The 16,646-nt window shown below is 45.3% G+C and overlaps 1 protein-coding gene and 1 pseudogene across 1 annotated transcript in view; both read right to left on the bottom strand.

Moving 5' to 3' along the window:
• Positions 1-16,646, bottom strand: part of LOC144479736 (nuclear receptor ROR-beta-like) — a 91,805-nt gene that overhangs the window by 34,206 nt on the left and 40,953 nt on the right. The gene's annotated exons all lie outside the window — the stretch shown is intronic.
• LOC144479735 (large ribosomal subunit protein eL28 pseudogene) lies at positions 2,895-3,299 on the bottom strand (annotated as a pseudogene).

Below are 16,646 nucleotides of genomic sequence, written 5' to 3'. Positions count from 1 at the left end.
TTCAATAAAAATCTGGAATTAAAAATCTGGTGATGACCATGAAACCATTATCGATTGTCGTAAAGGCCCACGTGGTTCACTAATGTCCTTTCCTTCCGTAAAGGACATTAGTGAACCACGTGGGTCTTTATGACAATTTGCCGTCCTTGCTGGTCTGGCCTACATGTGACTCCAGAGCCACAGCAATGTTCTCAGGGATGGGGGCAATAAATGCTGGTCCAGCCAGCAGTGCCCACATCCCATAACAAAGAATTCAAAAATAGGTGCAACATTGTACTGAGATTAGACTTGCACAGAGTGAGGTGAAAGTAGGAGTAAGGTGACTGGTTGTAAAGACAGTCGAGAGATTCTAACAATACAAAGTTAAACATTCCAAATGCCAGAGATCCATCAACAAAAGTGGAAAAAAGCTGAAATCACTCAGCTCAGGAAGCAGCCACAGAAAATCAGCAGTGAATGTTGCAAGCCCTTCCTCAAACATCGGTGTTCCTAAATGAAACTCGATGTCTACTCACCAGCAGATATTAAAGAAGAAATTGGATCAGTTGCAGTAGGATATATTATTGATACTTTTTCTATCTGCATTCTCTATATAATAACAATGATTTCACTCCAAAGTAATCCACCAGTTGTTACCCATTATTGGAGTGTCCTGTAGACATGACAAGATGTAATTCAAATGCACAATCTCCCTTTTACCCCAATGGATCGCTCAGCTACACATATTCAAGTTTGTTCCCAATCAGTTGGTTTAAAGTTTATTTATTGGTGTCACAAGTAGGCTTACATTAACACTGCAATTAAGTTACTGTGAAAATCCCCTAGTTGCCACACTCCAGCACCTGTTCGGGTACACTGAGGGAGAATTTAGCATGGCTAATGCAGCTAAGCAGCATGTCTTTCGGACTTTGGGAGGAAACTGGAGCACCCGGAGGAAACCCACGCAGATACGGGGAGAACATGCAGATTCTGCACAGACAGTGATCCAAGCCAGGAATCGAACCCGGGTCCCTGGCGCTGTGAGGCAGCAGTGCTAACCACTGTGCCAGTCTTAGTGACAGCAGCTCTAGGGAGACTTCAATTGGTCTCAGTGTCTTAGATTGGGAAGGAAAAATAAATGTTCAAGAAAAAAAGATTGCATTGCTTCTACTCCCCAGCCAATCAGCTGTGTGAAAATGATTCTGAAAGAAAGGGATGGGAGAGAACGATTTATAATGTCAGCCAGCCATGGAGCCCAATACAAGGCAGCTGGAATGAGCAACAATTTAGTGAGAATGGTGTCAAGGGAGCTGGAGGTGGGTACTGTGGGCAAGATGTACCTAGTGGTGACTTTCCCTTCCATTTCCTTTCCTGCAAGGGGTGGGGGGTGGTACTTGGTTACCGCCAGTGGAGGCAGAGGATCACTTTTTCAGTTTCACTTTCTATCCTAAAAAGGTTGTTTTTAAGTAACTGCAAAGCAAGAGTTTCGACACAATAACATTTACCCTGCTGCCAAACTCCTCTCTATTCTTTTTAACCTTTCACAACACCGGCCTCAAAATATACCTGTTGGGACAAAGACAGCTACCTTGCCGTTTGTCCCAGCAGGTAGATTAGATTGGTCTCATTCCCCCCCGGATTGAACGATCATTGCGAAAGCCTTCAGATGAACTCTGGATTTGGAAAAGAACAACCTTCCGTGTTAGCATATTGGGTGGCAAATATCCAACAGCAGCTTGGAAGGTAAAATCTCATGGAAAGAACGGTTATTTGTTTTCAGAAGCAGCAATCTAAAGGTAATTTCAGACTAGCATCATGCTAGTGTGATACCTCATTAATCTTCCAGTTTTGGAATAATAAATATAAAATAGCCTTTGAGAAATTACTCCAGTTCAGATGTTGAAAAATAAAATGTATTTTTAAATAATTTTAATTTGCAATCAAAGGCTCAGTACAAGTGGATGATATGTAACATCGTGGGTGGGAGTTTATGGCCTCGCTCATCCCAAAACCATAAAATCCCGCCCAAGGTCAACAGAGCTTCCCATTGTCCACCCTTCACCCACTCCGACTCCCATGGTGGGCGGGGTGGTAAAATTCCAGCCAATATATCCGATTCAATTGTTTCACGCATCTCTCCTGACGCAATAAGATTCTTAGTGATTTTCTAATTTAACTCCATCTTCCTACTCTATTCCCCCGATTCCTTTGATATCCGAATATATCTTCAGTCTTTATACTGTCTCCAGTATGAAATTTTCTGCAGGATGTCAGCTACATTTACAGGACAACATTGTCCACAACTGCTTTCTGACTCTTCAGAATAGCACTGGCATGCCAAAGTGCAGCCACGCCAAGATCCTTTTGGGTAGTTGCTCTTATGGTTCATGTGTTGTAACCTGTTCAGGGTAGCACAACCATTCTTGATCTTTCCATAGGATGTTACTGGTTTGTGTTGAACCGCTTGCTTCTTGAGGAGGACCACCACCCTTACCTAGTTGAACCAAAAGACAGTGAGCCAAATGTGGAAACCGCTGTGGAGGTGAGGTGGGTCCAGAGCTGGCCTGCCTCCAATTTCCTGCCACTATGCCAGTCTTCTAGCCTGCTTCCACTTCCAGACCTTTTATAAACATACCGTTTTGCCAGGGTGATGGTTACAGGTCTGTAGGCGATGGGTAGCAAATTAACCCCCTTAGTGGGTCTAATAAGGCCATCAGGAATTTTCCAGTCAGCTCGCCCCACTCACCAGCGTTGAGACCAAATCCCGGCTCGATTGAAGACAATCTCCCAGTGACAAACTGGGGAGGGGGCAGAGCTTCACTTAGCGTCTCTAACCCCCACCATGGCGCTGTGGCCTCTTCCGTTTTTACTTAAAACTCTCCTTTATTTTGGATTATGTCAAATCTTTTCCAAGTTTATGCACTCTCGTTAGCACAAATGTGCTTCCTCTTGTCCACAACTGCTTTCTGACTCTTCAGAATAGCACTGGCATGCCAAAGTGCAGCCATGCCAAGATCCTTTCGGTAGTTGTTCTTACGGATCATGTGTTGTAACCTGTTCAGGGTAGCACAACCATTCTTGATCTTTCCATAGGGTGTTACTGGTTTGTGTTGACCGGCTTGCTTCTTGAGGAGGACCACCACGCCTTTTCGGTCAGCTGCTGGCTCTACACCTACAGTTTTGTGGTGAATAAATCCATTGTAATGGAAAGTGTTTCTGGACTTCAGAGTGTTGGACTCAGTGCCATAGACCTGCTTGTTCCTTTCAGTTAAGGAGCTGGAGCAGTTTGGGACAGTTATCCATTGGAGATGAGCTGACATTGTTAATCGCCCGTTCCGCCTGCTGTAAATCTTGTCTTTCACCACAACATTGATAGCTCCCATCTTCATTCTATTGGCCCTCCAGCCTCAGAAGCCCAACCTAGAATCATAGAATTCCGACAGTGCAGAAGGAGGCCATTCGGCCCATCGAGCCTGCACCGACAACAATCCCACCCAGGCCCTATACCCGTAACCCCACATATTTACCCGACTAATCCCCCTGACACTAAGGAGTAATTCAGCATGGCCAATAAGAACATAAGAAATAGGAGCAGGAGTAGGCCATCTAGCCCCTCAAGCCTGCTCCGTCATTCAATAAGATCATGGCTGATCTGATAGTGGGTTCAGTTCCACTTACCCACCCGCTCCCATAACCCTTAATTCCCTTAATGGTTAAAAATCTATCTATCTGTGACTTAAACATATTTAACGAGGTAACTTCTACTGCTTCATTGGGCAGAGAATTCCAAAGATTCACTACCCTCTGGGAGAAGACGTTCCTCCTCAACTCTGTTCTAAGTTGACTCCCCCGTATTTTGAGGCTATGTCCCCTAGTTCTTGTTTCCATTGTAATCAACCTAACTGGACTGGGGGAGGAAACCAGAGCACCCGGAGGAAACCCACGCAAACATGGGGAGAACATGCAAACTCCACACAGTCACCCAAGCCGGGAATTGAACCCGGGTCCCTGGCGTTGTGAGGCAGCAGTACTAACCATTGTGCCACCATACCGTCCTTTATTGGCTGGTCAGCATGCATCCTGGGTAATTTTTAAAAAATTCGTTCGTGGGACATGGGTGTTGCTCGCTGTCCAGCATTTATTGCCCATCTCTAGTTGCCCGAGGGCAGTTGAGAGTCAACCACATTGCTGTGGGTCTGGAGTCACATGTAGGCCAGACCAGGTAAGGATGGCAGATTTCCTTCCCGAAAGGACATTAGTGAACCAGATGGTTTTATGGTCAACAGTAGATTCTTAATTCCAGATTTTTTTTTGTTGAATTCAAATTCCACCATCTGCCATGGCGGGATTCGAACCCGGGTCCCCAGAACATTAGCTGAGTTTCTGATTAATAGTCTAGTGATAATACCACTAGGCCATCGCCTAGTGACCCTGCACATCAAAAACTGCCTATACCATCTGTCTCAAACTCAAGGTCAGGAGCCAGAAATACACTTGACATCAGCGTCTCAACCCCAGAACAAAGATTCAGCCCATTAAGTGTTAATTCCAACTGGAGGCATGCATAGATCAGACTGGGCTAGGGTGGATCCATTTAACGCAACCATATTGTTCCAGAGCCTGCCCACAAATTATCAGATTTATTTAATTCAACTACACACAATTTGTCATTGGGGGATTTGAACTCATGACCTCTGTGCTGTGAAGACCTGTATCATAGTCAAAACACCGTAGTGAGTGATTATCAAGTAGAAAACAGGAAGCATTGTCCATCTGCACTTGCGTTGCTAAAAAGACCACACCTCACTGTAAAATCAAAGGTGCTTCATTGCATAATGAAGTCAAAGTGCTGGAAAAACACAGCCGCCGGAATTTCCCGGCCGTTCACACCCGCGGGATTCACTGATCCCGCTGCAGTAAATAGATATTTGGCTGAGCGCCAAATTCCCCGCCTTTGCTTGCAGCGGTGGCGGGACACGAACAGCTGGAAAATTCCGACCAGCATGTCAGGCAGTCGTTTTGGAGAGTCAGAAATAAGAATTAACCTTTCATCAGAATTGATCTGCGGCACGGTGGCACAATGGTTAGCACTGCTGCCTTACAGCTCCAGGGACCCGGGTTCAATTCCAGCCTTGGGTCACTGTCTGTGTGGAGTTTGCACTTTCTTCTCGTGTCTGAGTGGGTTTCCTCCGAGTGCTCCACTTTCCTCCCACAGTCCAAAAATGTGCAAAGGGTGAGGTTGATTGGCCATGCTAAATTGACCCTAATGTCAGGGGGATTAGCAGGGTAAATGAGGGTTACAGGAATAGGGCCTGGGTGGGATTGTGGTCGGTACAGACACAACGGGCTGAATGGCCTCCTTCTGTACTGTAGGGATTCTATGATTAACTCGCTTTCTTCCTCCACAGATGCTGCCTTACCTGCTGAGCATTTCCTGTCTTTCTTTTAGATTTCCAGTATTTTGCTCTTGGCACTAATGTTTTATTGTTTGCATGAGTTTTCTGTCTCAATTTTGGAATATCTTGGTCAGCAGTACGAAGATAATCCATGAGCAATCCTAGCAGGCTGCTGAAATACAACATGAAGACATAGTACATGCAGGTAAATACATGGGGTTACGGGGATAGGGTCTGGGGTGGGATTGTTGTCGGTGCAGACTCGATGGGCCGAATGGCCTCCTTCTGCACTGCAGGGTTTCTGTGATTTTATGATTCAATGTTTAATATTATCCAGACTTATAACAACTTGCTACAGCTGCAAAGCCTCTTAAAGTTGGGAAATAATTTCCTGCTGAGCCCGACTAGTTTGTGTGTGTTGTTACAATTGCCCTGCTCCAACTAACTTTCGTACTTGCCAGCCACCAATAATCATTGTGATTTATATTCAAAGACTTTTCCAGGGAATATATTGAGCACTACTCTTAAAAAAAGGGACAGACCAGGGCCGGGAGTTTCTGGCCTTTCCTGCCAGTGGGGTTTTCCTGTCCTTCCGAAGGCCAGCCCCCCCCAGCAACATGTCTGGCAAGCAACATAAATGGTCATTGACACCAGCAGGACTGGAAGATCCCACCAGAGATCAATGGCGACCCACCTGCCCTGCTGGAAAACCCGCCGTGGCTGGGAAGGGGCCTAGGTTACTCAATACCATGCCGTAGGGCCTGAAACTATCCATGAACAGCTTCTGGGCAATCCCAGCAGTTACTTAAAATTGAGCGAACAGCAAATGTCCTCAATCAGATTTCAAGAAAATCTCAAACTATCCTAAAGTTCCGAAATGTATTAGTTTAATTGTTATGCTTCAATTAAGGTTAAAGATAGAACATTCTTGTCAGCTCTTGGGGCTTGTACATAACACTAGTTTTTGTAGTCAAATTCATGCTTCCTGCTTAAAGTAGTCTTTGACTCATTAGACTGGGATATATTTACATAAGGTCATATTAAGAGGGAACAAAGAGATGCCAGTGGTAAACTCAAAGATTTCCTGGTAACTGTAATGATCCCAGTATCTGGGATACAAGTTACTAAGAAGATACTGCCCTAAGCAACGGCATACTTTCAGTTAACTAAAATTATTAGAAACAATTAGTTAATTCGTTTAACACAAGTTTAACCCCCCCCCCCCCCTCCCTCCACCCCTACAGGTGAACCACTGCAGCCTATGTGGTATAGGTATATCCACAGTGCTGTTGGGGGGGGGGGGGGAGCCAGGATTTTTTGGGGAGTTCCAGGATTTTCAACAACGCTGAAGGAATGGTGATACATTTCCGAGTCAGGATGATGATTTATTGGAGCAGAACTTCTAAGTGGTGGTGTCCCCAGGTAGCTGCTGCACCTGTCCTTCTAGATGGTTGTGGGTTTGGAAGATGCTGCCTAAGGAACCTTGGTGAGTTGCTGCAGTGCATCTTGTAGATGGTACACACTGTTGCCACTTTTAGTTGGTGACAGAGGAATTGAATTTTTGTGGAAGGAATAGCAATCAAACAGGTTGCTTTATCTGAGATGGTGTTGAGCATTCAGCCGCACTCATTCTGGCAAGGGAGGAGTATTCCATCACACTCCTGACTTGAGCCTTGTAAATGGTGGACAGGCTTTGGGGGAGTCAGAAAGTGAGTTACACGCTGCAGAACTCCTAACCTTTGGCCTGATTCTGTAGTCACAGTAAATTCATGGCTAGTCCAGTTCAGTTTCTGGTCAATGGTAACCCCCAGGCATTCAAGTGTGGGAGATTCAGCAATGGTAAACCCACTGAATGTCATGTGGTGATCTTAGATCCTCCCTTATTGGAGATGGTCATTGCCTGGCATTTGTGTGGCATGAATGTTATTTGCCACTTGACAGCCGAGGCCTGGATATTGTCCAGGGCTTGTTGTATTTGTACATGCATTCTTCAACATGGGCGGCACGGTAGCACAGTGGTTAGCACTGCTGCTTCACAGCTCCAGGGACCTGGGTTCGATTCTCGGCTTGGGTCACTGTCTGTATGGAGTTTGCACATTCTCCCCGTGTCTGCGTGGGTTTCCTCCGGGTGCTCTGGTTTCCTCCCACCGTCCAAAGATGTGCGGGTTAGGTTGATTGGCCATGCTAAAATTGCCCCTTAGTGTCCTGGGATGCGTAGATTAGAGGGATTAGCGGGTAAAATATATAGGGATATGGGGGTAGGGCCTGGGTGGGATTGTGGTCGGTGCAGACTCGATGGGCCGAATGGCCTCTTTCTGTACTGTAGGGTTTCTATGATTTCTATGAACATCTAGGAGACATGAATGGTGCTAACATTGTGCAATCACCAGCGAACATCTCTACTTCTGACCTTATGATGGAAGAGAGGTCATTGATGAAGCAGTTGAAGATGGTTGGGCCTAGAACACTACCCTGGGGAACTCCCGCAGTGATGTCCTGGAGCTGAGATGATTGACTTCCAACAACCACAAACATCTTCCTTTATGTGGCTGCAACTAGCAGAGAGTTTTCCCTGATTCCAGTTTTACTAGGGCTCCTTGAAACCACACTCAGTTAAAATGTTGCCTTGATGTCAAGGGTGGTCACTGCAAATTAGGATGCAGTATTAGAGTTTGGATGACCTTGGGTTTATAGAATATGGAAGATGGAGAGGTCAGCTGGGAACCCATTAGAATAGAGGAGCTTGAGGGTAAGAAAAGTATGGATGAGGTTCCAGCTACAAATGGGTGGAGACTGACAATACAGACAGGTGTGGCACGGTGGCACAGTGGTTAGTACTGCTGCCTCACAGTGCCAGGGACCCGGGTTCGATTCTTCGCTTGGGTCACTGTCTGTGTGGAGTTTGCGTGTTCTCCCCGTGTCTGTGTGGATTTTCTCCGGGTGCTCCGGTTTCTTCCCACAGTCCAAAGATGTGCGGGTTAGGTGGATTGGCCATGCCCCTTAGAGTCAGGGCGACTAGCTAGGGTAAATGCATGGGGTTATGGGGATAGGGCTGGGTCGGATTGTGCAGACTTGATGGGCTGAATGGTCTCATTCTGCAATGTAGGATTCTATGATTCTATATTATGGAGGTCCAAATAGGCAATTTTGCTAATGGACTGGAGAGTGTCAGAAGCTTGGCTTATGGTCACAAATAGGATGCCTTAGCCTTTTCTTGAGAAGAGTCTCACAAATATAAAACTTTATCAAATGTTTCTTCTTCAAAATGCATGCTACATCTTCTGGATTGTGCTTACCTAATCTTTATGGTTACCTTCTCACAGAATTATTCTTTCTAAATCCACAACTCCCTCGGGTCCTCTAGTCTTGAGACAAGCATCTTGTATAATTTTATTCAACATTTTGGCCAGGATTGACGTTACGAGGAAAGGACCGCGATACAAGTCGAAAAGAATGTTTGATGAAGAAACAACAATATTGTTTTGTTGAAGAAAAGAAAGTTCAGAGCAAAGATGAGCAGGTAAATAAAAATAACAGGAAACTACAAAGGAAACAAAAATATTTCCTGTTTAGTATTCGATGTGTTTTCTAAACTCGACTTATTTTGCTGAAAATGCAGAAGGAACGCTCCTGCAAGAGCTTGTGATCAGGTAGCCAACTGTTTCCAGAATGTCTCAATTTTCCCCAATGTGGTTCGAAACTTTTTACATTATTTTGAGTGGATTTGCTGAAATTGAGACCACGACGATACATATTGCAGATTTTATAGATAACCAACTCTATTATAGTAAGAAAATTGAAAGCTAACAAAGAACGTATTGTCGATGGATTTGTATCAGCGGATACGTTTAAAAAGTACCAACTGACTCAAAAACAGCTTCTTCACTGCGGCCATCAAACTTTTGAACGAACCTACCTCGTATTAAACTGATCTTTCTCTACACCCTAGCTATGACTGTAACACTACATTCTGCACTCTCTTGTTTCCTTCTCTATGTACAGTATGCTTTGTCTGTATAGCAAGCAAGAAACAATACTTCGCACTGTATACTAATACACATGACAATAATAAATCAAATCAAAATGTGGCAACAAGGTTTCTTTCATTATATTTTTAAAATTTGAACAAAAGCTTACTAAGCATGAACGCATTAGCCATGTCGGAGTTACATCTAGCACTGTACAACGTGGGTCCGAGTGTGCAGGATCTCTCCAGAGCTTATTGCATCTATAAAATTTTGCCTGCTGCTGAATCGCTTTGCTCTTTGGAAAGTTTTAAAGTTTAATTATTAGTGTCACAAGTAGGCTTACATTAACACTGCAATGAAGTTACTGTGAAAATCCCCAAGTTGCCTGTTCGGGTACACTGAGGTAGAATTTAGCGTGGCCAATGCATCTAACCAGCACGTTTTTCAGACTGTGGGAGGAAACTGAAGCACCCGGAGGAGACCCACACAGTCACGGGGAGAACATGCAGACTCTGCACAGTGACCCAAGCTGGGAATCGAAGAAGAAGGAGCGACACTCCGAAAGCTTGTGCTACCAAATAAACCTGTTGGACTTTAACCTGGTGTTGTGAGACTTCTTACTGTGCTGTGAGGCAGCAGTGCTAACCACTGTGTCACTGTGCCGCCCAGGAAAATGTTACTGCAGGATCTAATGAGCTTTAATGGCATTATTGGAAAGTGCTAAGCTAGCTTTGCCGAGATTATTTCGTACAGAGACGTTTCTTTGTGATTTGGATAAGGTATTCATATTCTAGCACGAGAACGAGCAATTAAATCTCAATACGGCAAGGTGAGACAAAATACTGCGGGTGCTGGAAAACTATATAGAAACAGAGAATGTCGGAGCGGTCAGGCAGTACTTGCGGAGAAAGAAACATAGGCCAGAATTTTGCAGTCCCACCACGGCGTGTCTCCACTTCTCCTCCCAGCGGATACGGTGGGCCAGTTAAATCGCCGTTTACCTCAGCGGGACCATAATATCCTGCTGGAGGAGCAATAATGTCTGGGCCAAAGATAAGGAGGGGAATTTTCCTGTCCCGCCCGCCAAAGCGGGCAGGGGGAGATGCAGACCATGCAAAGGTCCGCTGGCTTCGGGTGGGATTTTCTTGTTTTACGGGCGAACATGGCCAGAAAATCCTGCCCAACATTTCAGGACGATGACCTTTCCTCCAAAGCAGTAACACTGCTAAAAACAAAACCTTTACTACTGATGAGTCATTATTCCTCCTTTCTCAGTATAGTGCCTACAACTATTTTAATGTAACTAATTAGGATTCAAGAATTGGAGGAAAAAAAGGGGGTTACACCCAAATGTGTTTATCGGCAGCTGACATTTGGATAAATCTGCAAACATATATGCCACCATTTTCTACACGTCATAAGAAATTATTCCAGCTTTTTCTCAAGATAGGAAGCAACGCCCTCAGATGAACAAATTCAACACTGAAGCAGTGCTGGCCTGATCGGTTTGCGCAGAAATATCCGTTAAAGACTGAGCACAAAAATCTACTGCAGAAACAAATGATCAAAGTTTACCCTCCTCCCCTATATTGGTCACTTCAACAAGTTGATACTTACAGTGGGATGGATTCTTCATTTCAAAATTGCATGCGATGCTTTGTTGAAACAATTACTATCTAGCCATTCGCGGGCAGGACCTGCCACCCTCTCCTTCCCTCCGCACAGAGCAAAGCAGTGCTTATGCTAATAGGATTTAGCATGGAAAGCTCTATTCAGCTTCTTTCAAACTGCATCACTCAGCTTTCAATTGCACAACAGATCTAATGATAGTCCCCCAACCAAACTCAACAGCACCGTCTTGTTTCGGTCAGACCCTAGAGGCACGTTGTGAAAGAAAATGCACTTGCAATCGCTTCCTTCTATCTTACACAGTCTTTCTAGCCACTTGCTCTGCAACCTGATTCGGAAGGTAATTTTCTACTCCTGGTCCAGTTATTGAAATCGAGCGACAATGAAAGAGCTCTGAAAAGCTGAATCATTTAGCCTGGCAGTAACGCAACTAACTCTCAACTAGAAGTGGTTACTTGCCAAGGAAAAATTTAATGAAAAAAAAAAATCAATTCTCAAGACATATGGAAGAAATACTTTCAATCTCCAAATGAAGAAGCAAAATGCTACAATAGTGATCAAATGACCTGATGGTGAGAGACTTCTTGCTGTGCCCACTCCACTCCAACGCCGACATCTCCACATCATCATCAAATGATAGCAATGTTAAGGCCTTTGAGCCTATTCTAGCTGACCGAATCACTGTTAGTTCGTATAGAAGCTGAGCATAGGATAAGAGAACATTTTAAAACGCAGCTTTTCAAAACCTCATCTGTGTGGAAAACCTTATTTTCCCCCAGAAATATATTAAAGTAATTTGGATCATAGAATCCCTACAATGCAGAAGGAGGCCAGTTGGCCCATCACGCCTGCATTGACCACAATCCCACCCAGGCCCTATCCCCATAACCCCATGCATTTACCCTACCAACCCCCCTCTGACACTAAGGCGCAATTTAGTATGGTCAATCCACCTAACCTGCACATCTTTGGACTGTGGGAGGAACAAAGAACAAAGAACAGTACAGCACAGGAAACAGGCCCTTCGGCCCTCCAAGCCTGTGCCGCTCCTTGGTCCAACTAGACCAATCGTTTGTATCCCTCCATTCCCAGGCTGCTCATGTGACTATCCAGGTAAGTCTCAAACGATGTCAGCGTGTCTGCCTCCATCACCCTACTTGGCAGCGTATTCCAGGCCCCCACCACCCTCTGTGTAAAAAACATCCCTCTAATATCGGAGTTATACTTTGCCCCTCTCACCTTGAGCCTGTGACCCCTTGTGATCGTCACTTCTGATCTGGGAAAAAGCTTCCCACCGTTCACCCTATCTATCCCCTTCATAATCTTGTACATCTCTATTAGATCTCCCCTTATTCTCTGTCTTTCCAGGGAGAACAACCCCAGTTTACCCAATCTCTCCTCATAGCTAAGACCCTCCATACCAGGCAACATCCTGATAAACCTTCTCTGCACTCTCTCTAATGCCTCCACGTCCTTCTGGTAGTGCGGTGACCAGAACTGGATGCAGTATTCCAAATGTGGCCTAACCAGCATTCTATACAGCTGCATCATCAGACTCCAGCTTTTATACTCTATACCCCGTCCTATAAAAGGCAAGCATACCATATGCCTTCTTCACCACCTTCTCCACCTGTGTTGCCACCTTCAAGGATTTGTGGACTTGCACACCTAGGTCCCTCTGTGTTTTTATACTCTTGATGACTCTGCCATTTATTGTATAACTCCTCCCTACATTATTTCTTCCAAAATGCATCACTTCGCATTTATCCAGATTAAATTCCATCTGCCACCTCTCCGCCCAATTTTCCAGCCTATCTATATCCTGCTGTATTGCCCGACAATGTTCATCGTTATCCGCAAGTCCAGCCATCTTCGTGTCATCCGCAAACTTGCTGATAACACCAGTTACGCCTTCTTCCAAGGAAACCGGAGCACCCGGAGGAAACCCACGCAGACACAGGGAGAACGTGCAAACTCCACACAGACAGTAAGCCAAGCCGGAATCAAACCCGTGACCAACCACTGTATCACTGTGTCGCCCTGTGTACTGTAAAGTATACTATGCTTGGGTTGTTTCGACATTTTCTTTCTCAACACGTAACAGTGCCTCTTCATAATGAATCATAAATGGAGTGTGAAGATCTGAAATGCCAATTAATTTACTGCTGACCTAATGGTAGATAACTTTTCGCTCATTATTCCTCTAATTTGGCAGACAGATCAATGGAAGCCAAAGTCTCCAGTTAAAAGATGCACTACTTTGGTCACCATGCATCTTTATGTAGTTTTAAAAGCATTTATTCCACTGGAGACATGCTACTCTGAAGACTGCAGTCTTTTCTGCTACTGCAAGGTTTGAATTAGACACTAATCTAAAATGTGAAACAACGAGGAAACTTGTCATTACAGATTACACTCAAAAAGGGGGGAATTTTCCCGTTCCGCTCGCCACGGGAATCATAGCGGGCGAGGGGCGGACCATGGAAAAGTCCATTGACCTCGAGTGGGATTTTCCGGTTTTGGGGCGAGCGCGGCCAGAAAATCCCGGCCAAAATGTCTTCATTTCATCAGTGCTAACATCCCAGTTAGCTGTCGCCTAATGGAAGGATGGCTGGGATTCTCCTCACCACCACTGCCAGTGGGAATGGAGAATTTGGCGCTCAGTCTAAACTCTATTCACCGCAGTGGGATTGGCAAATCCCAGCCACGGATAAGTCAGAGAATTCTGGCTGAAGCTTCTAAGATTTTTGTATAAATGAAACTGCACTATTACATACAGGATATAATATCTACCTAGGATTGTCCAATTCCTACAAATTATTTAAAATGACTGCAACGCTTAGTTTTTAAAAATGTTTGGCCCCGATAATCTATACAATTTGGTCTAAGTGCGCCCATCGTTACCAGTGACCATCTCAGAGCTTACAAATAGAGGGAGAGATCCTGTCATGTCTCATCAGGTGAGGGGCACTCCGCCCCTTCCCCCATGAGGGCCAGAAAATGTGGCTCAAGAGCCTCCAGGCAGTCCCCCCACCCTAGCACCACCCCCCCCCCGCCCCTGTTCCCTCCCACCACCCACACAAAATACATGTTGGAGGTTCTCATGTTGTCATGGTGGCCCAAGGCCCCACTGCCTAGGCTGACTCTACCCAGAGCCCCAAAGGTGAGTGCAGCTCATTAGAATTCAAACACAGAAGTCCCTACTCCTGACCCCTGTCCATTCTGACCTTGTAAGAGACTCCAGACCTGTGAGGGCCATTCCAGAAACTTAGACAAATATATCTGGGTTCCAGTAGACTCCCTGTGGTAGACACACTGAAGGTCAGCTTGAATGCTTGCACATTTTTGGGGCCTGAAAATAACTCAAGTTGCAATTAAACCGAATAAAGCCACTTACTAAATTAGAACCACAGAATCCCAACAGCGCAGAAAGGGGCCAATTCTCTATGAACATCAGGAGAATAAAGATTTTTCCCCATTACCATTCATATATCATTTAAAAATAAGTGCTCTCGAGCGGTGGTGGAATTTAAGCCCCTTTCCAGGGTGGAATCTAAGCATTCAGGAGGAAATCTCAGCAGTAGCTACGGATCCCCCCCCCCCCCCCCGCCCACCTATCACGGGAAGGCCCACTGATGTCCAATTAATAACTGATTGGCATTTAGAGGATCTTCTCAAAGAGGAACATGCAGGACTCTCATCAGCTCTCCAGCCCATGGGCGAGAGGACAGCCCCCCCCCCCCCCGCCGCCCCCCCTCCCCTCATTATTGCCATTAAACACTGCTCGGTGAGATGTACATCTTATAAGTTCATAGGAGCAGAATTAGACCATTCAGCCCATCGAGTCTGCTCCGCCATTCGATCATGGCTGATATGCTCCTCGTCCCCATTTTCCTGCCTTCTCCCCATAACCCTTCAACCCATTACCAATTAGTGATTGAATGACAATTCTGGCCATTTGAAGCCAGTGAACCCTGTGAAAGAGCTTCCATTGAATCTTCCCAGCTCATAAAACACTTCAGTCGAAGAAACTTTATATTGTTCAGCATGGCCCACCTTGTACCAGTTTTGTGGGAAAAAAAGCCAAGTTAATGACACCACTAGAATGGAATTAAATGAGACTGCTTCCATTACCATAAATAATTACCATTTATAAAAATAAACTATCACTGAGGGCAAGCCTCCCACAAAATTCTAAAGACAATTTTCCAAACTTAATAGTGTCCCCCAGTGTCAGATTATTTATTGTCTTAATTTAGCATTAGCAAGAACAGGTTTAGTGCTGATGTAAAGGTAACGTCTTGTTCCACAAACTAATATGCTGAATACATTTGTGAGCTCCTTTGAAGTTACTATTTTAAGGAGTCAAACTCATTATATGGTCTGTGATGTTACATCGATGTCCTAGCAATTAACAAAGCATTCAACCCTTCCAAAGTCAGGCAAGGGCACCGATTCCAACTAACTGGACCTCCAGTTCGGCAGGATTCCTTGAGCAGAATTCTCCCAAGTTCCTGCCTTAGTGTTTGATGGTGGACATAAGAACATAAGAAATAGGAGCAGGAGTAGGCCATCTAGCCCCTCGAGCCTGCCCCGCCATTCAATAAGATCATGGCTGATCTGAAGTGGATCAGTTCCACTTACCCGCCTGATCCCTATAACCCCTAATTCCCTTACCGATCAGGAATCCATTTATCCGTGATTTAAACATATTCAACGAGGTAGCCTCCACCACTTCAGTGGGCAGAGAATTCCAGAGACATGAAGGGAGAATATGGTGAAAGGCCCAGGAATCGATTTAACACTAGTGTAAATTTACAGTGGGATCCCCGCCGCTGGTGCCAACAGAGGGCAGCGTGAACCTCATTTCCATCCCGTTAATCGGATGCAGATGAAGGCCTGAACCCCCCCTCCCCAGGTTCTCTGTGATGTCAGCAGGAGAACACGCTGGCGTGAAACGCATTTGGAACAACATGGCGTGCAGATGTCAGGACTCACCTGAACAATACCTGGGGCTGGCTCTGGAATTCAGGATGGGAGCAGCCCACAACCCTGCACTCTGGAACACCACAGCAGTGGGTCGGGGGTCCATCTGCAAATGACCTTCCGGATTTAGTGTCCTGGAGGGGGGTCCATCTACGAGGCTCAGAATGTTAGTGGAGATCCATCTGCATTGTAAGCATATCCACCTTCTTTCTCCAACAGTGGGTCAGTGACGTTGGGCACCTTTTCAATAAGGTCCCTGGACACGATGGCAGACGACTCGCCCTCCAGGCCTACCCTGCCACTGAATATGGCGCAAAACGCCTCGGTGCATCACTAATGAGGCCGGGGCTGGAAGATTTGCCGTGCTTCCCTGTCAGCCTCCACAGTGGGAAACGCTCCATGTTCCCACGCTCACCATGGGACTTAGTCTCAAAATGGGAGAATTCCACCCCCTGAACCACTGAGTTTGTTACCAAACCGATGGTCACAGTTGTTGAAGACACACAAGTATGCTGCATTTTCCTTGTGGCGGATTTTCCTCCAAGTATGCTGCACTCAATGCACAATCACTTCACGAAATATGAACTTGGATGTGTACTCTAAAATGCTTAATAAAATCTTTTAACATTTAAAGAAGGAATAGGTCTGCATTGCCATATAACTAATAGTCAAATTCCGCACACATGAG

The sequence above is a fragment of the Mustelus asterias genome, chromosome 26 (genome assembly GCF_964213995.1).
Source record: "Mustelus asterias chromosome 26, sMusAst1.hap1.1, whole genome shotgun sequence".
Lineage (NCBI taxonomy): Eukaryota > Metazoa > Chordata > Chondrichthyes > Carcharhiniformes > Triakidae > Mustelus > Mustelus asterias.
The sequence above is the reverse complement of the archived record's forward strand: the minus strand, read 5'-3'. Positions and strand labels throughout refer to the sequence as shown.